We start from the raw sequence: 22,540 nt of genomic DNA, 5'->3' as shown, positions 1-22,540 counted from the left end.
TAAAATCTTTTAGGTAAGCAAAAGTCTTTTGCTAATAGTCTAGAAACTACTCTTGGTTAATAGGTACGTCTAAGAACTTATTAGGTAAACCTATCAATTTTGCCACGACATAAAAGGACTCCTTACTTATATCGTTGAGTTTCACCAAAACTAACATGTACTCACAATTATTTGTGTACCTTACCCCTTTAGGATCAATAAGTAACACCTCGCTGAGCGTAACACTATTACTAGATTGATGTAAAGGTTATCCAAGTAAGTGTTATTTTGGCATGGCACCTTTTAACTCAATTTTTAAAGTTTGGAACTTAAGCCTCTTACTATGTTGGTTAGATTAAGTGAACTAAAATCCTTAACCATGCAACATAATCAAGCCATAATCTCATGCATAATTAAGACATATTTAAAGCAATAAATAACTTAAAGCATGCATAAGATAAATGTGATCTAGTATGGCCCGACTTCATCTTGAAGCTTCAACTTCAAAGTCCGTCTTGAAAATGGATTGGAAACTCCGTCTTGAATCTCTCCATGGGAGGCTCCATTTTCTTCAAATAGGATAAGCTATAATAAAACTAATTACAACTATTTGATGGTACACAGACCATATTTGAATTGAAAAACAAACTTTGGTGCATTAGACCAATTACATTTAAATTAATGGTACGCAGACCATATTTTCTATCCTATTTGGGCCATACTAGTCACTTCATAACCTGCAAAACAGTACATATACAATATATACCATTCACCCATTCATTATCATGAATGTCCCACATAGCTGGTTAGTAAAACACATTGTTATGCATCACATAAATATTTGCAGCAATTAATCAAGGGCACCAATAATCTACCAATTATTAGTCCTTATTAATTCTAATCAAGTTGTTTTAACCTTAAAAGATTTGTAGACCTAATCAAGAGTTTATGACTAAAAATGCTCCCACTGAAACCAATAACTTTATATGCTTTACTAATTTTAAACATAAAAATGTATTTCTAGTCTAACCGGAAACATACAAGTTTAATTAAAATTTAAAGCTCATATAAAATTATAATCGAATCCATTTATTTAATTTATTTTCAGTTGAATTAAATGAACTTAAATTAATTCAAGGTTTTTAATTTTAGTAAAATAATTAGTATAAATTAAAATTTATAATAATTATAATAATTCAAAATTAAAATCCGAGAAAACAATTTAAATTATTAATTTTAAAATTAATTAAAATTATTTTAAAAACAAAACGTATCAATTGTCGCAAGACGAGGCACTTGGGCTTGCGCCCAAGCCCCATCGAGCTACGAGGCCCCCGTGCCCCGTGCCATTGATCGTTGCACACGGCTTGCACAGCCACACCGCACACACAGCCATATGCCACGCACACATGCAGCCATGTTGGCTACGCTGCGCGCAGCCTTGTGTTGTGTCGTGGTTGCCTACCTCTCGGCGGGCCTGGTGCGTCGTGGCGCAGCACATCGCTGCCCACACGCATCTTGCTCGTCGCATGTGCATGCCCATTGCCCTCGCCCATCTCCCAGCATGCATGCCTAGGCTTCGAGCCTTGCGTGCCGCCTAGCTTGTTGCTCGCTGCATTCGTACCGCACGGGCGACGGGCTCCCTTGCTCGTCGTCGCGTGCCCGCACTATACAACACCCCTTAAGGGTAACACGTAGCTTAGGCTTCGAATTTGGGTATTCTGAGGTAAAACCTCCGAAAATTCATAGTTAGGCTTCGAATTTGGGAATTCTGGGTTCGGCCGAAAAAAAGTACTTTTGTCAAAATTTTAGAATGCCTTTTACATGCGGAATTGACACAAAAATCACTCGATTTGGATGCGTACATATAATTAAATAAACGCAATTTGCAATTAATTAACAATTACGAAAATTAATCACCCCTTTTTAATTCTTTGCAAATTTGTAAAATTTAACCATGTTTAAGCAATTATAGATCATGCAATTAATAAGGGGCTCATGATACCACTGTTAGGTTATGATACATATGAACAACATAAATCATGCGGAAGAACCTTAATGCCAGGAATCATATTAATTTCACATAATCATATAATTAGTCTAGGATGCATACACTTTGTAGCGTGCCCTCCCTAGCTGCGCCCGAACCGAACAAGAACAAGTCTTTAGGACTCCAAGTGTCGTCCCTCCGTAGAAATTCCACAGCACGTCCGGATCCGCCTTAAGATTGACCAACTAGAATCGCCCTTAAGGTACTACTTATTTTCGGCTAAATGGGCAAGAGTTATGGCTGATTTTTCTGCTTAAAAATCCTAGCTTTGAATACTTGAAAACTTGTATATAAATTTGTGAACCTAGGCACATATTTATAGAGTCATGGAAAAGGATTTAGAATCCTATTAGAATACCAATTAGTTTAATTAGAATCCCTTTAGGACTCTATTAAATAAATTCTATCTACTAGGATTGGGATTTAATCATAGAACAAATTCCAATAGCTTTAGGATTCGTATCGCACACAACCGCACACGAGCACGAGCACCGCACAGCCCGTGCAAGCCTCGCGGCCCACGCAAGCTGCACAGCTCGCAGCCCATTTGCTCGCAGCCCACATAGCTCGCGCGCGCGCCATACCTTGTTGGGCCTGGCCTTGCGCTGGGTCTGGCGAGGCTTTGGCGTGTGTGTTGGGCGCTTGGCTTGCTGGGCGCGGGCCTGGCTTCGTGCTGGGCCTTCGTCTAGCAAGTCTCGTCCGATGCTAATTCGTACGATGCGCTTCCGATTAAATTCCCGATTCTGGAATTCATTTCCGTTACGAACAATATTTAACATTTCCGATTCCGGAAGTAATTTCCGTTTCGAACAAATATTTAATAATTCCGTTTCCGGAATTATTTTCCGATTCTGATAATATTTCCGTTTCTGACAATATTTCCGTTTCCGGCAATATTTCCGATTCCGGTAATATTTCCATTTCCGATAATATTTTCCGATACGTACCATGTTTCCGTTTCCGGCAACATCTACGACTTGGATAATATTTATATTTCCGATACGATCCATATTTCCGTTTCCGGCAATATCATCGTTTCCGGAGTATTCATTTACTTGCCTTTGACGATCTCAGCTCCCACTGAAACCAAGATCCGTCGATTCTGAATATCCATAGATGGAGTATTTAATGCCATTAAATACTTGATCCGTTTACGTACCATTTGTGTGACCCTACGGGTTCAGTCAAGAGTAAGCTGTGGATTAATATCATTAATTCCACTTGATCTGAAGCGGCCTCTAGCTAGGCATTCAACTCACTTGATCTCACTGAATTATTAACTTGTTAATTAATACTGAACCGCATTTATTAGACTTAACATTAAATGCATACTTGGACCAAGGGCATTATTTCCTTCAGTCTTGCACAAAGCGTCTATAGTAACCAGCTAATCCCAGAAAACTTTGAATGTCAGTCAAACTCTTGGGTGTTGGCCATTCACTAACAGCTTTGATCTTAGCAGGGTCTACTGCCACTCCTTCTTTAGACACAAAATGTCCCAAAAATACAACCTTTTCCAACCAAAATTCACACTTTGAGAACTTGGCATACAACTGGTTATCTCTCAGCTACTCAACACAGATCTCAAGTGTTCAACGTGATACTCTTCACTCTTCGAATACACTAGGATGTCACTATGAAAACCACTACAAACTTTTCCAAGAAAGCATGGAACACACGGTTCATTAAGTCCATAAATATTGCAGGTGCATTGGTTAACCCAAAAGGCATAACGGTGAACTCATAATGTCTGTATCTAGTCCTGAATGCGGTCTTTGGTATATCGTGCTCAGCGATTCTCAATTGATGATAACCTGAGCGCAAGTCGATCTTTGAAAAGATTCATGCTCCTTTCAGTTGGTCAAATAGGTCATCTATCCTAGGTAAAGGATACTTATTCTTGATCACGACTTTATTGAGCTCCCTGTAGTCTATACAGAGCCTCATACTTCCTTCCTTCTTTTTCACAAACATGACTGGTGCTCCCCAAGGTGATGCACTTGGCCTAATGTAACCTTTCTCTAACAGATCCTTCAATTGGCCTTTCAACTCATTCATATATGCTGGAGCCATTCGATATGGTGCTTTCGAGATAGGCGCGGTTCCAGGCACTAAGTCTATGGTGAAGACAATAGGTCGATTGGGAGGCATCCCCGGGATCTCTTCCGGAAACACATCGAGGAATTCATTCACTACTGCAATGTCCTCAGGTTGATCTTTGGTCACATGCTCTAGGTTTGGCACATTGCATAAGAAGATTGGGTTCCCTTTACTGACTAGCTTCACGAGTTCCATTGTCGTGATAATCCCTATGTTCTTAGGTTTACCAAAACGACGATACGACACTACTTTTCCTAGGCTAGACCTCAAGTGAACCTTCTGCTTCTCACAATCTATTTTGGCTTTGAACATGGCCAACTAGTTCATCCCTAGAATCACATCTAGCTCTCCTAACTCAAACTCGAATAGGTTGGATAGGAATACGGTCTTGGCTATGGTCAAAGGCACATCTCTATGGATTTTGGTACACTCTACTATGCTATCAGTAGGTATGACTATAGGTACCTCAATTGTTTCGGACTCTTTCAATCCTAATTTTCCCAAAACGTCTACTGAGATAAAAGAATGTGTTGCACCAGAATCAAATAGTACTTTATCTAAAACGGAGTTAATAGAAAAAGTACCAACTATGACGTCAGAGGAAGTTTCTGCTTCTTGCCTAGATATCACATTCAGCTTCCCTTGGGCAACTCCTTTGTTATAGCCACCTCCACTGGTGTTTCCATTTTTGTTTCGGTTCCCATTCTGCTGTTGGTTTCCTCCAGGCTTTCCATGGTTCTGGTGGTCTCCATTGCTATTGTTACCACCTTGGTAACCCCTTTGGTTTCCACATCCATTTCCTCCATTTCGGTTCTGGTTATGCCGGTTATTGTTCTGGTGGTTACTTTGGTTAGGCGTTCCATTCTTAGCATAGTATTCGTACTCTCTATGGCCTAACTTCTGACAGAACCTATAGGTCACTAGGTTTCCGTCACAGTCCTTTCCAGGGTGATTCATATTACGACGCCTACAGTCGTAGGTCCTTACTCCATTCCTTCTAGATTGGTTTCCACCACTTTGGTTGTTGCGATTTCCACCATTGTTACCCCTAAAATGGAAATTTCCATTCCCTTTGTTCTTCTTAAAATTCCCTTGATTCTGTTGGTTACTCCCCTAATTCGAGTTCCCAACATCCTTTCTTTTCTCAGCACCTCCATTCTTCCTTTATTGTAACCCATATAGGTGAGCAGCTTTTCCGTACAGGGTGTCTAACGAGGTAAAAGTCTCCCCAGACAGCAACAACTGTAAGTCCATGGTCAATCCATTCTCAAACCTTTGAGCTCTAAGCTCTTCCGTTGCCACCACTTCAGGTGCAAACCTAGACAGCTCTATAAACTTGGAATAGTACTCCGTTACAGACAAACCCTCCATTTTGAGTTCGATGAACTCCTACGCCTTTTGCTTCTTTAGGTAAGGTGGGTAAAACTTGTTCCTCAACGCGGTTTTAAACGCTTCCCACCCAAAGTTAGGTGTGGCTCTAAGGGTATTCTCACATCGTTGCCACCATAAATCAGCTTCGCCTCTAAGGTAATACACAACACTGTTTACCCTAAGGTCTTCGGGGCAATTCGCAGCTAGAATAAGCTTATCAAATTCTCTCAACCAGTTTTCAAGTACACTTGGTTCAATCTCCCCGTGGTACATTGGAGGCTTGCTTTGAGCTATTTTCTTAAACATTTCCCCAGCCGGATCATGCACTGGGTTGGCTCTAGTTTGATCTAGGTCTCGAACTACCTCAGCTAGTTGTCTAACCACTTCAGAAATTTCTTGGTTAGCCATATCCCTTCTCCTGGATAAAAAGACTAACTTTAATATTGGTTGGACACGACATCACTAAGGCACTAGTTCGACAATGAACCTACTTCAACAAGAACCCAAATCAAACGCGTCCTAGGGGAAGTTGGCGCCAACCTTGGGCCTTCTTTCCCACTTATTCGATGCATGTAATTTAGATGGTTGCTAAGTTGACCACCTTGCACATAAAATTTCATTGAAGAAATAACAATGAATCCCTTTGCGATACCCACGAAACTTTTAATCGAAATTTGAACTTAAGAGATAACAAAAGGAATTTGATGCTTTTATTAATACTTCAATGAGAAAGTCTTACATCCATCAATAACATTGCTTTTATTTCTCCAAATCATAACTGAACTAATAACCATAAATAGTAGCTTTATTAATCAATAAGATAAATAACTAAGGATTACATTTCTTTAAAGACTATTGTCATCACGACGATCATCTCTTTCTTTGTATTGCTCTGGAGTAAAGTCTTGATCGTTAGGATCATCCAAGTCTTCTTCAGGATCAGAATCTTCATCCATAGCCTCATCATCCTGTTGTGGCACACTATCAACCACATTATCTTCTTCAAGTTCAGCTTTGGATCCACTATATATCTCAATGGTTGGTTCAGGAATTACAGGGTTAGGATTCTCAATTTCAACCACATCATCATCATCCTCCTCAATATCATTAACTTGCTCATCATGTATCATGCCATCTTCACCATCACTTTCTTCTCCTCCATAGCCCATACCTAGACCCCGCAGAGTATTTTCCATCCTCATAACTATTTTCAGCAACCTCTAAGATAGTAGTGAGAACCTTAGTATCATACTTCCATCTACCATCTCCAGTCCCATACTTGTACCAATTAGGGGCACCATCATTATAGTGCATGTCACTGAACTTGTTCTTAAGGTCTATCTAAGGGTTCTTATGGGGCAAACAATGAATAACCATACTAGCCATCATATCCTTATGCCTAAGATGTGGCATATCCTTGGTTGAAGCAAAATAGTAGCAAGCAAACAAAATCTTCTGAACATACATGTGAGGAGTCTCGTTATCCAGTTTCTCTAGGTGTCCTAGACTTGGGAACTTAGAAGATAGCATCTTAATCCTAAAAATTCACAACTAAAAAGTCTTACTAACGCGTTCCCAAAGAAATTCCAACCCAAAATGATACAATAAATGGTTCGTGGAGCCAGACAATTTCAATGCACAAGTATATGCTCAACATGAATTATGATGCAAATAATCACATAAAGCAAGATAAAACATGGTCAAAACATATACATGGCAATTAATAACTCACATAATCACATAAAATGTATACTTAAACTAATATGCCCTTCTTAATCTACCCATTCCTCACTTGGAAGTAATATTAATTTTCGAAATTAATTAAGAAATAACTCCCAACTTAGTTGAAATTATTAAAATTAAAATCGAAAATCAATAAAAATTATTAATTAATTTAAGTAATTAAATTCGGATATTTAATAAAAAAAAAAAAAAATCCGAAAATAAAAATAAATTAAAGAAATTCGAATAAATAAAATAAAAATAAATTCGAATATTTCGAATAAATAAAAAAAATCGGATAAAATAAATTAATTTGAATAATAATCCCAAACTTTTAAACTTATTTCAAACGACCCAAAATAATTGGTATTTGACCTTTAAAATATTGAGTACTCAAAATAATACGTTTCGACTTTAGGAAAATAATATTTAAAAATCCTAAAGTTCCGCAAATACCACTTTGTAGTATGGATTACTACAAAGAAGCATTAGTCTCCGATTACCACTTTGTAGTATTGCTTACTACAAGGAAGGAATGAAACTAAGCTCTACTATACCACTTTGTAACACCCTAATAATTCCTTGCTTTTATAAAACCATTTTCCAACTCAAAATAAAGGAATTACTAAAGTATTACCGCCACCGTGATAACGGTTATGGCTAGTACCAGAATTACGCAGCGGAATTTAATATTAACTAACTTTCAAACCAACATAAATAATAATTATTGAGGCCTCCTACAAGTTGGAACCATAACAGCCCAAAACCAAAGTATTAAAAATCTAACAAACTCAAAATATGATTAAATTATTAAAATAGTTTCAAAGCACAAAAGAATGCAACTCTCTCAACCATCCTAAACTACATGATTTCGATCGTACTTTGATCTACCAATCTGCTAAATTAATCTACTCCCCAATAATGCAAGTGCAAATGATGGATCATCATAGGGTCATTAAGCGAAGGCCATGCCCAAAAGACACAAAGCACGTAGTCAGCAAAAGCTGAGTACTTACAAAGCTAGAGTGAAATAAAACTATAAACATGCGTCACTCGCTATAATACTAATCCACATGCAAAAGCCATTTAATAAAAGACAAGCAAATCATGAATACAAGACTCGACTCTTAACTCGACTCTTGACTCACAATTTAATTAGAATAAGTTTCGAACGGGCCAAAAGAAGATTCCATACAAAGGAACGGTGTTGGGAGCCCACCAACCACCATAATAAATAATATAATGAATATCGGACCATACCGAGTGTCGGGCCATACCGACGGAATTCCAGCGCATAAATGAAATGAAACAACGTCTTGTATCATTAGTAGGAGATCAAGCTTTTCGGCAAGTCTCCCCTCATTGTTCATACTCAAGGTATATACGTTCCAAGAGTTTTGAAGCTTGTTCTGGTTGCACTTTACGTTTATTAATATTTTATTAAAGGCGAACTCGAGACTCAACAAACATACATACATACATACATTTAATAAACGACAACCAAAACAATATCCTTTTAATCCTTTAGGACTTGTGATCAATAAATTAAGATGTAGTGAAATTACTACCAAGTTCCTTCTCACAAAAGGTGAGATTCCACATCATGCCTATTAACATGAGGGTTGTGCCCTAGCACGACAAATCCTAATTCATTTCATATAAAATATTCCCAACTGAACTCTACATGTGTGGTGTCTTACGTGAGCTAATCCTTCACATGTGGTAAAATAAATAGTACAACGAGGTACGAATAATTGGCTGAAAAGTATGCTAGACATCCCGTACAATATCATAACAATAAATAATTCATCCCTTGCATGTGAAACAAACCATACATGCATAAATATTGAACAACATGATTGACAATGAAATCCACACTCACAATAGTCCCAACATGCTTGTTCAATCAACAATTCAATAATTCCAATAATAATAATTCACATGATCGTCCACCAAATCAAATATAAATCCACCAAGTTCATGTAATACAATTCACATCCATAAACAATCATGTAATGTCCCTTAACATTTAATGTGGTCGCCCTAGACTTGTACGTACCTTGAATACCTAAGCGTAGGGGCCACTTTGCAAACACGATCACTTACTTAGAAATCACCTCCTATCATCAAAATAATGAAACCTTAATTATTTCCATGTTCATTAAAATTCCAGCAACTTTATGAAACTTAAAACCTTGATAATAATTAGAAATTAATCGTTCTTTAATAAATTAATCGTCTCAATTTGCAAAACTAATCCCTAGTATGAAACCATACTTTTTCCACCATTAAAATCAATAAAAATTGACACTTTAAACCTTTTTATAAATCTGAAAATATAATTGATTATCATAATTAAATCAATCACCTAATTATGCTAATCAATTGACCCTTTAGGTCTAGGTTAAAACCCTAACTTTAATTCTCCAATAAAAATCACTTTAACACCATAAAAATCAAGTCTTTATTAAATAAACAAATCTGAAAATTCATACTTTAGTAATTAAAATACGCCTCAAGAATCAAAACATGTAAATCATCACAATACGGTGTTCACAACCGATTCTCAGCATTTTAATTATTCAAAACAATAATAATAATATAATTTAAAATACGGAATTGGAATAGAATAGGTAAGGAAGAAGAGAATTATACCAATCCGGCCTATAGCACGGAACAACCACGAATTAAATGTGATTGGGCGAAAAATTGAATGAACGAACAAGAACAACACACACACACACACACACACACACACACACACACACACACACACACACACACACCTTGTGTGTGTGCGCGCGCGGGCGAGAACGAAGGCAGCAGCATCAAGGCGCTGGCGCGGGACGAGAGGGGAGCAAGAGAGTGAGGGTGTGCGTGTGGCTGGGCGAGAGCAGCGCACACAGCAACAGCAATAGCACGCATCAGGGGAAGGGGGTGAGCGGGCTGCGAGGGGCACAGCAGCACGCGAGGCACGACGAGTGCTTGTGCTGTGCGGGTGAGGTGAGCCGGGCACAAGGGAGAGAGAAAAGAGGAGTGTGGGGCAAGAAAGGAAGGAAGACTTTAATGAAAAATAAGGGGTCATTTAATGAGGAGAGTCATATTTATAGGCTCTCAAATCCCTAGTGGGCTAGGCTTAGGAATTTGATATTTTTCTTAGCAATTGAATTTAAGAAAATGAAATAAGGATTAGATTAATACCGAATTGAAGAACAAAGTTTGAAACTTGAATTGAATTACGAAAGTAATCGACAAAAGTTTAGAGAAATTATAGGTACAAAAAACCACGGAACTTTTTCAATCTAGAAAACTAATACGGTAATAGATGTTTTCTAAGAAAAACTAAGTTTTATACATATAGCTTCCCCAAAAACATACGGAGGAAAGCGATTAAAGAAGGGAGAAGCACTAAAAACCGGCCGGTTTTCGGCACACAGGCCTGCTCCAGATTTTTTTCGTCTTCAAAATCGGTGTGGCAGGTTTCCACAAACCGTTCGGATACAAATGCATGCAATTGATAATCCTTTATGCTCAAAACCGGCCGGGCGGCGAAAATCGATGCCACCGATTTTGAGCACACTTTGTCGTTTTTGCCATGAGTCTTGAACCTTGAGGCCGAAGCCTAACTCCTTTTGGTCTAATTTGCCGTTTGTGCCCTTGAAATTGGCTAGATCATCTCGTGCATCCTCGGGATCCGTGTAGTCATCCAGGAATAATAGAAAACATGCAGGTCTCAAAAGACCAATTATCACCAAAAAGCAGTCCTGCAACTAAATATACTACACAACACATATTAGCACTAAAATTGGCTCCGAAGAGCTCAAATGAGATAAAAAAGTGCCTACAGGACGGAGGTAAAAACTCTATAAAATATGAATGTATCATTCGGCAAGTCAACTTGGCGCAGAAGCCAAACCTTGGGCTGACGCTCCGCAAGCCCGCGTGCGCTGGTGTGCTTCCTTGCGGGTTGGCGTTGCGTGTTTGCGTGTGAGTGCTGGCCATAGGCGTTGGGCTGGCTTGCGCTTGCCCATGAGCTAGCGGTTGGCCGACCTTGAGCTCTCCATGGGAAGTGTTGAACGCGATCCTTTAGCCCTTGCTTCCGGCTCATGGATCGAGCTTCGTGTTTCCGATTCGATTCCCAATTCCGGTAATATTTCCGACTCGAACAATATTTCCGTTTCCGACAACATTTTTTCAATTCCGGCAATATTTCCATTTTCAGCATTATTTCCGATTCGAACAATATTTTTGTTTCCGTCAATATTTCCGATTCCGATAATATTTCCCTTTCTAACAATATTTCCATTTTGAACAGTATTTTCGTTTCTGGCAATATTTTTGTTTGTGGTAATATTTCTATTTTCGATAATATTTCCAATACGAACCATATTTCCGTTTTCATTAATATCTTCTTTTCAGATAAATATTCTCGGATTTACCTTTTGATGGTTTGTTTAACTCCCACTGAAACCAACATCCATCATTTCTGATTATCCATTGTTAGAGTATTTCCTGAATATCATATTCACCTAAATACTTAATCCGTTCACGTAATTTTTTGTGACCCTACTGGTTCAGTCAAGAGTAAGATGTGACGTTAACAATCTTAATTCCACTTGAACCGAAGCGGCCTCTAGCTAGGCATTCAGATCACTTCATCTCACTGAATAATTAACTTGCTTAATTAATCCTGAACCGCATTTACTAGATTTTGCATTTAATGCGTTAAATGCAAACTTGGAGCGAAAACATATTTCCTTCAAACTTTGTCCATCTTTTGCAAATATATCGCTCCGAAATATTATTATAGAATGTACATGTAGAACTCGAATTGCATGAAAACATAGTCATCCTTCATATTGTAACAAGAACAATATTCCATCACATTACAAGAAGGTATAAAACAAACGGAAATCAATTAGTTAAAAATTGTACCTATTTAAATCCAATTAGTTTACGTATGATTCAATTAGTGAACAGACCTTAACTAGTTCAACATATAATCTGTTTAGTTAAGAATTGAAGACAATTTAGTTAAATTTTTTAAAATAATTAACTAATAGGATAAACTATTTGATTCTTCAAAGTTTCTACAATTGCAAGCAATTGAATTGATTTATGGATTTAATGCTTTTATAGTATGATCTGGTCATGATTCATGTTGCATTTTGTAAACAGTGAAATTTTCATCCATGTGCACAATAGTTGAGATGCAACCCGTTACGTACCTGAATTCCTTTTCAAAGTCTCGAAACAAAGTCAGTGTGTAAACACTTTTTGTGTGTTTAATCATTCCAACCGTTGGAAAATCTGATTTTGGCATAGAATTTCCCCAACTAAACAACGTAATTAGATTTAAAGGAAACCAATCCACTATCCTAACGGAATTCTTCTACATTTATGGGGGGACAATAGACCAATGGAGGTATCAAGAAGATCAAAATGAATTTAACTGTGAAAATTCTATGCCAAAATCAGATTTTCCAATGATTTCTGTAAAGACAATATCCCAACTAAACAAAAATCCTTGTTCAAATATGTACACCACTATTCTCTTAATGTATACAAATTTGTAAATTATTTATGATTTTGAAGCTGATATTTCTGAATCATTTCAAACCAAGTGGTTTCAAACTGTTATTCATTGAAGCAACCATATAAACACTTTTGGAATGTGTCTTTGAACGTTGTGTCAGCCTTTAAATCTCTAAACCTTGACACGACATTATTTTGTAGTTTCCATAAGCATAATTTATGTCTAGTATTAGGAAACACCTGTCAATATATTCATGTAATAATATTAGTTAAGTACTAGGTTAGGACCCGTGCAACACACGGATGTTACTAAATTCGTTTACAGAGTATTATTAATTACTCGTAAACAATAATTTATAATTGAGAAATATTTTTATTGAAATAAAATTTATTTGTATTTGTTATGTGTGGTTAAAAAAAATATGAGATACAAAAAAAGTAACAATATTTAAAATTTTAAATTTATGTAAAACATAATTAGTTTAAATTAGCCAATATTAATTAAACATGGTGTACATTGTATTATGTACGTACAAAACACATATAAACCTTGTCATTTTCATATTAGTCGGGGAAAATTGAAGTAAAATTATGTTTAAGAAACATAAGAACTACAATTTTTTTTAAAAAAAATTGATTCATTTTTCTAAGACATTTAAACTTTGAGCCCGAATTAGATACGTATTTGATGTAGCTTTAGATACTATATAAATCTTGTACTAAATTATAATTCGAGTCAAAGTTAAGACTCGTACTGTACATTAAAAACTATATAGTTTTTTAATTGTTATATTTAACATATATTTTTAAGTTTAGGTTAGAAGTCATATAAAATATGTATGATAGATTATATGATCTAAATTACCACAAGTTTATAGAATTTATATTCTTTTTTTTTATAAATCTTGTGTGTCGTTCCTATTATTACTCATCTGTTCCATAATGATGTTACAATTTCAAAATTTGACACTATTTAAATAAAGAGAATCTTAAAAATTATTTCCAATACATAAGAAAAAATATATTAATGTATAGTCTTATTTGATTCGTTTTAATGAGTAATTTAATAATATCAAAATTTATATTTTTTTAGCTAATGTATAATTAACAAAATGTGCACTAGAAAACTTAAAAGTAAAATTAGAACATTATTACGGAACGAAAGGAGTATATTACTATTTTATTACAATTTGTCAATACATTTTTTAATTTAGGTAAAGACTCTTGTTATAAAATTTTGAGTGTGAGTTATGACCAATATAAGTTCTTGAGCATGTGTAGAAAATATTTTTTAAATTGAAGAAAAATTATGTTTAAGAAATATAAGAGCTACAATTTATTTTTTAAAACATTGATTCATTTTTCTAAGACATTTAAACTTTGAGTCTGAATTAGATACGTACTTGATGTAGATTTAGAACTTATATAAATATTTTATTAAATTATAATTTGAGCTTAGGTTAAGACTCGTATTGTAGATTAAAATATCTATAGTCTCTTAATTGTTAATGGTCAAAATTATCACAAATGATGATGAGTTTTATTTTTTGTAGAAATTTATTTGTCATTATTATTATTATTATTATTATTATTATTATTATTATTATTATTTTATTATTATTATTTTTTATTATTATTATTTTTTTTTTTTTTATTATTATTATTATTATTATTATTATTATTATTATTATTATTACTATTACTTCATATGGAGTAAAATATATTGTTAATTTGGCCTATAGTCTATCAATGTAACATTAAATATATGTTATACTCGTATTTTAAGTTAAAAATGGTACTACTTATAATGCTCCTATTAATATTTTTGGTCTAAATAAAGTTCAAGTTTATGACAATTAATTATAAATTTTTCAAACGGAAAAATGAGCTTTTTTTTCAAAAAAAATCTTCACATAAATTTTGATCAATCTTAAGGATACCCATTCCATAAAATTTATTGCACTAATAAGGGGAAGCGAGGAAATTTTCATGAAACTAAATTTTTTCTAAACATTTTTAAAAATTTAGTAGAGTATTTTTTTGGGCGAAATAGTATGGAGAAGGCTTTTTTTAAATAAAAATCATGTTTATGATTATTATATATCTCACCGAGTCATCCACGAGTTTTTTTTCTTACTCTACTAATTACATTAAATTACGGATTAATTTTAATTGGTCCTTAATACTACACATTTATCTAATTTTTGGTAGCAACAAATGTGCGAGAAAAATTCTAGCAAATAAGTGACACATATCATCTTGGTATTATTTTTGATAAGTTCTCTGAATTGGTTGTAGCGGTATGGACGTATAATAATGCACGTACGTACATACAAATTATTTACTATTATAGTGGTTTTTAAAAGTCATTAAGCAGGTCAAGAGTTTTAGGGGTTTTTTTTTACTATATATTATGGAGTAAGTATTACTTAAATTCTTGCCATAAAATAGAAGATCATGACGAAAGGAAATTACTTTTTTTCCTAAAAAATATTAATTTTTCAAAAGTTTCTTTACTAAAACTTTATATTTTAAAAAAAAAGCAAGAATACCCCAGGAGATGACACATGTCACTCTTGATGTGTCTTTTAGTATATAGTTATTGATTATTGATTAATATGTAGATTTTTTTTCAAAATTACCATTTTATAAAGTCCATTTTTTCAAACTTACCACCTTAAAAAATTTATTTAAAAATTACCACCATATAAAATCACAAAGCTTAAAAGTTACCACCACTTAACGAAAACTGTTAAGTATTCTATTAGCCGGGCCCACCTTTCGTTTTCTTTTGCTTTCCTCCATTTTGCCCCCTTTCTTCTTTTTATTCTTCTTCTTATTCTTTCACCCAAATTCAATCCTTAATTTTAGGACTAGAAAATGTTTTGGGGAATTCTTGTTTTTTTTTTATGATTGGTTTAGCCGGTCAACTAATTTTCAGCAGGATACATTCATACATATTACGGATTTGAAAAGTTTCTACTTTGCATAACTTCTGATTAAGAATAGCGGTAAGCATTTTGTCTGAAAGGATGTAGGAAAAGTAGATACAATGACAACAACATTTTGATTATTTTTGTCAATCGTAATTAATTAGCTTCAGTTAAGTTAAGATAAATTCAGATAATATAAGTTTAGAAAAAAAATTAAGTTTTTTTTCCAGACATTTTAACACATAAATAAGTTTAATTCAGTCAAAATAAGTTTTTTCAGATAAAACAAGTTCAAGTAAATTAAGATAAGTTCAATTAAGTTCAGATAGGATCAAATATTCAGTTAAGTTCAGATAAATTCAGATAATATAAGTTAAGACAAAATAAGTCGAATATAACAGAGCCTTAACTGAACTTATTTGAACTTATCTGAATTTATTTTATCTGCAATAAGTCAAAATAAGTCGAACAGAACAGAGCCTTAATACTAACTTGTCAATAATACACTTAGGGTGTGTTTGGTTCGCACAGGGTAAATGGAATGGAATCAAGAATGGGATAGAAGGGGAATGGAAATCATTCCCTTTGATGTAAAAAATTGTTTGGGATGGTTTTATTCATTTTTCATTCATCTCCTCTCTCACCACCCTTTTGTCGCCGCCCGCCGCCGTCGCCGGCCCTCCGTCCCCTTCTCCTCTGACACCGTCCCTCCTTCTCTCTCCCCCTCTGTCGATGTCCTATCCTTCTCTCCCTCCCCTCGTCGCCGCCACTCCCTCTCCCTCTGTCGCTGTCCACTCCTCCCCCTCCCCTCGTCGCTGCCACTCCCCCTCCCCTCGTCGCTGCCACTCTTTCTCCCCCTCCCCTTCGTCGCTGCCACTCTTTCTCCCCCTCCCCTTCGTCGCCGCCACTCCCCCTCCTTTTCCCTCTCCCCTATGTCGTCGCCCCTCCCCCTCCCTTCGGCGTGGCTGATCTGAGCAGGCGTGTATGTGTCGGTGTAGATGGTCGGTGACGGTGGTCGACGATGGTGAAGGCAGCCGGAGCTTGGTGGTCGGGTGGTCGGAGTTTAGATCTAGGGTTACAGGAGAGAGAGAGGAGGTGGGGGAAGTAAAGAGAGGAAAGGGAATGCAAAAGTCTTGGGAGGGTGGGGAATGAGTATAGAGGGTTTTAGGGTAAACTCAAAAAGAAAAAAGGGTAAAGGGAATGATAAAAGAGGTCTAACAAACAACAACAAAGGGAATGATTACAGTCCATTCTCATTCCCTTTGATTATTACCCCTAACCAAACGCACCCTTAAACTAATGACTTTCTAACTACCGTAACTTATATGAAAGTTCAAAATTGCCACAAGGACAAAAATAGTGAGGAAGGGGATTAAAAAAGAAGTTATGAGGATTAGCTAGTGTAATCTCATATTTGACAATAATGAGCTAGTGTGGCCTTTTTCCATTGTTCTTAATTATAATGTGGCGATTAGCAAAGTCGTTTACGCTTTTGATATTTCTCATGTGAAAAGGGTTGGGACGTGACTACGATATCCCTATTACTCTATTAGTCATCTAGTGGCAACTGGCAAGGTGAGATAAGGTGAGATATTCGTGCTATTATGATGTATTTGTATAAACATAGAAGATTAATTCACAGTTAATTTCACTAATTGGGAAAATTACCAATCAAATAGCAATTTCATAAATATTTTGTAGAAACTTATAGGTGGCATAACCTTAGTCGTTGGTTGTAAATTATAGTTCTTTACGGTATAGCAATAGGTGTTAATGGTATACTATAAGTTGTTGACAATATATTATAGTCTGTTGATTTATTACTAAAATACAATATTTGTAAGTGATTTGTGTTATGAAATATAATATGGATGCCCATTATACCCCGTCAATATTTCCGGAATATTATAGGGTTCAGTAAAACCCTAACTATTGTATCCTATATATACCGATACTATATGGAATAATACACGCAACCCTATTCTCTCTCTTATTCTCTCATGTTTATTCACAACACGTTATCAACACCAAACGCTAGCCGACCGAGCAAACGAAATCATCCGCCATTTAAGGTTAGTATTATATATCATACTTTGTCTTATATTGAAATTTAAGCATTAGATTATTGATATTATTTGACTTGATATTAATCTTGAGAATAAGAAACATAATGTTTGCGGAATTCGTCTATTATTACAAATTGCTTCACTCCTGGTGATTTACTTTTGGTTATGAATTGATTCCCGTTTATTTCTTTATGTTATGAATTGCCTCCCTCATACTCCCTTCGTCCCTTAATACTCGCACCGGTTTGATCGGTGCGGAGTTTAAGATATTTGAATTGACTTATTAATTTAATGGGTAAGTGGGTATTTTTTTAATATAGTTAGTGGGAAATGTGTAAGGGTGGGAAGTGGTGAGTGGGGGTGTGAATTTTTAAATAATTTTTTGTAGGGAGTAGGGGTGTAGGTGGGGTAGTATGTAAGTGTGAGAAATAATATAATATTGGTAAAGATTTCCATTTATAGAAGCGGTACAAGTATTAAGGAACGGCCGAAAAGAAAAGCGGTGCGAGTATTAAGGGACGGAGGGAGTATTAGGCTTCCTTCGTATTATGTTATGAATTGCTTCCCTCATATTATGGATATCTATTTATGCTTTTTTCGTATTAGGTTATGAATTGCTTCATTCATATTATGTCACAAAGTCGAATTTTGTAGATCTTTTATTAAATTACAACTTGGTGAGTTGGTGGTATTATGTTAAACGTGATTTATCTTCCTTCGGTTCTTTGGTAATGGATTTGCGCTTCTTATTTGTTTGTACGGCTATACATATTATGGGCTTATATATATAAATTCTTTTGAACAACGGTATTATATTACTATTTGATATGGACATATCTAAGTCCTAATTTACAATTTTCAATTGTAGTGTGAATTATATCGAACCTTACAAAACTTGAATTTGCGGCCCTTGATATTACTGCTGGAAATAATTATTTGTCTTGGGTGTTAGATGCCGAAATTCACCTAAATGCAAAAGACCTTGGTGATACAATCAAAGAAGGAAATAAAGTAACAAGTCAAAATAAAGCTAAGGCCATGATATTTCTTCGCCATCACCTCCGTGAGGGCCTTAAGATTGAGTAATTGACTATAAAAGATCCACAAGTCCTTTGGAGTAATCTAAAGGAAAGATATGACCACCAGAAATTTGTGATATTACCTAAACCTCATTATGACTGGTTACATTTAAGACTACAAGACTTTAAGTCTGTAAGTGAATATAACTCGGCTATATTCAGAATTACTTCACAGTTGAAATTATGTGGAGAGAAAATCACCGATGCAGAAATGCTAGAGAAAACATACTCTGCCATTCACGCAAATAACATTTTCCTGCAGACACAATACCGTGAAAAGGGATTTAAGAAATATTCTGAACTTATATCTTGTCTCCTTGTGGCTAAGCAAAATAACGAACTATTAATGAAAAATCATGAATCACGTCCAACTGTTCTACTCCATTCCCTGAAGCGAATGTGACATCTCATAATGGGAAAGAAAAATACCATGCCAACAATAGTGGTCGAGGACGTGGTCAAGGACGTGGACGTGGACGTGGATATGGATATGGTCGAGGCCAGGGCCGAGGTGGTTCTTTCAAGAACTCGTATCCCCACCGGAAGTGGGACAATAAAGATGGTAACAAACAAGAGAAAGATAAAAGCGAGAATGTGACCAATGTATGTTATCGATGTGGAGGAAAAGGTCATTGGTCTCATACATTTCGTACACCAAAACACGTGGTTGAGCTCTATCAACAATCATTAAAGCAAAAGAGAAATAAAGTAGAAACAAATCTTGTGTACGAAGATGGCGAAGGTGACTTTGATTGTGGCAATACAACTCACCTGGAAGTTGCTGATTTCCTCACCACCCCTGAAGGGAATAATTAATCCTTAGAGTCGTTTATGGTCATTTAAAGAATAAAACTTTGTTTTCTTGGATTCGTGTTATTTTATTTTGGATTTTGTTTGTTTGAACTATGGTTTTATATGACATTGTTAAATTTCGGTTATTAAGTTATTCTTATTGATATTTCATTTAATTGAAGAACATGAATACCCCTCAAGTTCAGTTAGCAATGAATGGTGAAGATTTATGCCTAGCAGACAGTGCAACTACTCATACCATATTGAAAAGCAAGAGATATTTCTCTTATTTGACAATGAAAGAAACTAGTGTGAGTACTATATCAGGTAGTACAAATATAATTGAAGGCTCCGGAAGAGCAAATATATTATTGCCTATGGGAACGAAATTTGAAATTATTGATGCATTATATTCTCCCAAGGCTCAAAAAAATTTATTGAGCTTTAAAGATATTCGACATAATGGATATCACGTTGAGACAATAAGTGAAAGAAATTTTGAATACCTTCACATCACGAGTATTACCCAAGGAACTAAGTATATTTTGGAGAAATTACCTGCATTCTCCACTGGTTTGTACTACACTAAAATCAATACAATTGAAACATATGCTACAATAAATCAGAAGTTTACTGATAATTTCACTGTTTGGCATGACCGGTTGGGCCACCCCGGTTCAATAATGATGCGAAAAATAATTGAAAATTCATGTGGACATTCATTGAAGAACCAGAAGATTCTTCCTAATGATTTCTCATGTGCTGCTTGCTCACAAGGCAAGTTGATAATACGGCCTTCACCAGCAAAATAAATTTTGAATCTATCAATTTTCTGGAACGTATACAAGGAGATATTTGTGGGCCAATTCACCCACCGTGTGGAAAATTTAGATATTTTATTGTTTTAATTGACGCATCTAGTAGATGGTCACATGTATCCTTGTTATCAACTCGCAACCTGGCGTTTGCGAGACTACTTGCTCAATTGATTAGATTACAGCACATTTTCCAGATTTCCCTATGAAGGCAATTCGTCTTGATAATGCTAGTGAATTCAGTTCTCAAGCCTTTGATGATTATTGCATGTCCATTGGGCTAAGTGTTGAACATCCTGTAGCACATGTTCATACACAAAATGGTCTGGCTGAATCATTAATCAAACGTCTCCAGTTGATTGCTAGACCATTACTTGTGAAGTCCAAACTCCCAATCTCTGCTTGGGGACATGCTATATTACATGCAACAGCATTAATTCCCATCAGGCTAATGAGTAATCAAAAGTTCTCCCCATCACAATTGGTTTTTGGTCAGGAACCAAATATTTCCCATCTGAAAATCTTTGGATGTGCTGTATATGTTCCAATTGCTCCACCACAGCGTTCTAAGATGGGCCCTCGAAGGAGGTTAGGAGTATATGTTGGATTTGAATCTCCATCAATAATTAAATATCTAGAGCCATCTACAGGGGATCTATTTAAGGCTCGATTTGCAGACTGTCATTTTAATGAGTCAGTCTTCCGAACATTAGGGGGAGAAAATAAACATCCGGAGAAGGAAATCAGTTGGAATGAATTATCATTGTCTCATCTTGATCCTCGTACTAAACAATGTGAATTAGAAGTACAAAAGATAATTCATTTACAAAGCTTAGCAAATCAATTGCCAGACGCATTTACTGACCCAAATAGAGTGACCAAGTCACATATACCAGCTATAAATGCTCCAATTAAAATTGATGCCCAGCAGGACAATATCAAACTGCTAGTGAGTCTACAGCACCCCTGAAGCGTGGTAGACCTATTGGTTCCAAAGATAAGAATCCTCGTAAAAGAAGAGCGACGATTGATAAACAAAGAATTTTGAAGGATCTCCAGAAGAGACGTTAGACATGATGAATGAAGAAATTCAGGTACCTGACAATGAAAGAAATCTCAACTAATTATGTCATGTTTGGAATAAAATGGAACCGAAATAAAATCGACGTCGATGAAATTTTTGCATGCAATGTAGCAGTTGATGTTATGGATGAAAATGAGGATCAAGAACCAAAGTCTATTGAAGAGTGTACACAAAGTGATAATTGGCCAAAATGGAAGGAAGCAATTGAGGCAGAATTAAAATCTCTTGCTAAGAGAGAAGTATTTGGACCAGTAGTCCGTACACCTAAAGGTGTAAAACCAGTGGGACATAAATGGGTCTTTGTGCGAAAGAAGAATGAAGATGGGGAGATTGTGCGATACAAAGCACGTTTAGTTGCACAAGGATTCTCACAAAGACCTGGAATCGATTATGAAGAAACATACTCTCCTGTGGTGGATGCAACTACTTTCAGATTCCTTATTAGTCTGGCAATTAGAGAAGGACTTGATTTACGTTTAATGGATGTAGTCATAGCCTACTTATATGGGCGACTGGACAATGACATTTATATGAAAGTCCCAGAAGGATATAAACTTCCAGAAGCATCAGATTCTAGTTCTCGAGAACATTACTGCATAAAATTAAACAGATCTCTTTATGGATTGAAACAATCAGAGCGTATGTGGTATAATCGCCTAAGTGAGTACTTGTTAACGGAAGGCTATAAGAATGACCCCATCAGTCCATGCATTTTTATAAAGAGATTTGGGACAGGATTCGTAATAATTGCAGTGTATGTTGATGATTTAAACATTGTTGGGACTCCTAAAGAGATATCACATACAGTGGAATATTTGAAGAAAGAATTTGAGATGAAAGATCTTGGAAAGATAAAATTTTGCTTAGGGCTGCAAATTGAGCACCTAAAGAATGGAATCCTTGTGCATCAAACAACATACACAGAAAAGGTAATGAAAAGATTCTCTTTGGATCAAGCACATCTTCTGAGTAGCCCAATGGTTATAAGATCACTAGATGTGGATAACGACCCAT

This window comes from Spinacia oleracea, chromosome 3 (genome assembly GCF_020520425.1).
Source record: "Spinacia oleracea cultivar Varoflay chromosome 3, BTI_SOV_V1, whole genome shotgun sequence".
In the NCBI taxonomy this organism is placed as follows: Eukaryota; Viridiplantae; Streptophyta; class Magnoliopsida; order Caryophyllales; family Amaranthaceae; genus Spinacia; species Spinacia oleracea.
This window is presented reverse-complemented; position numbering follows the sequence as displayed.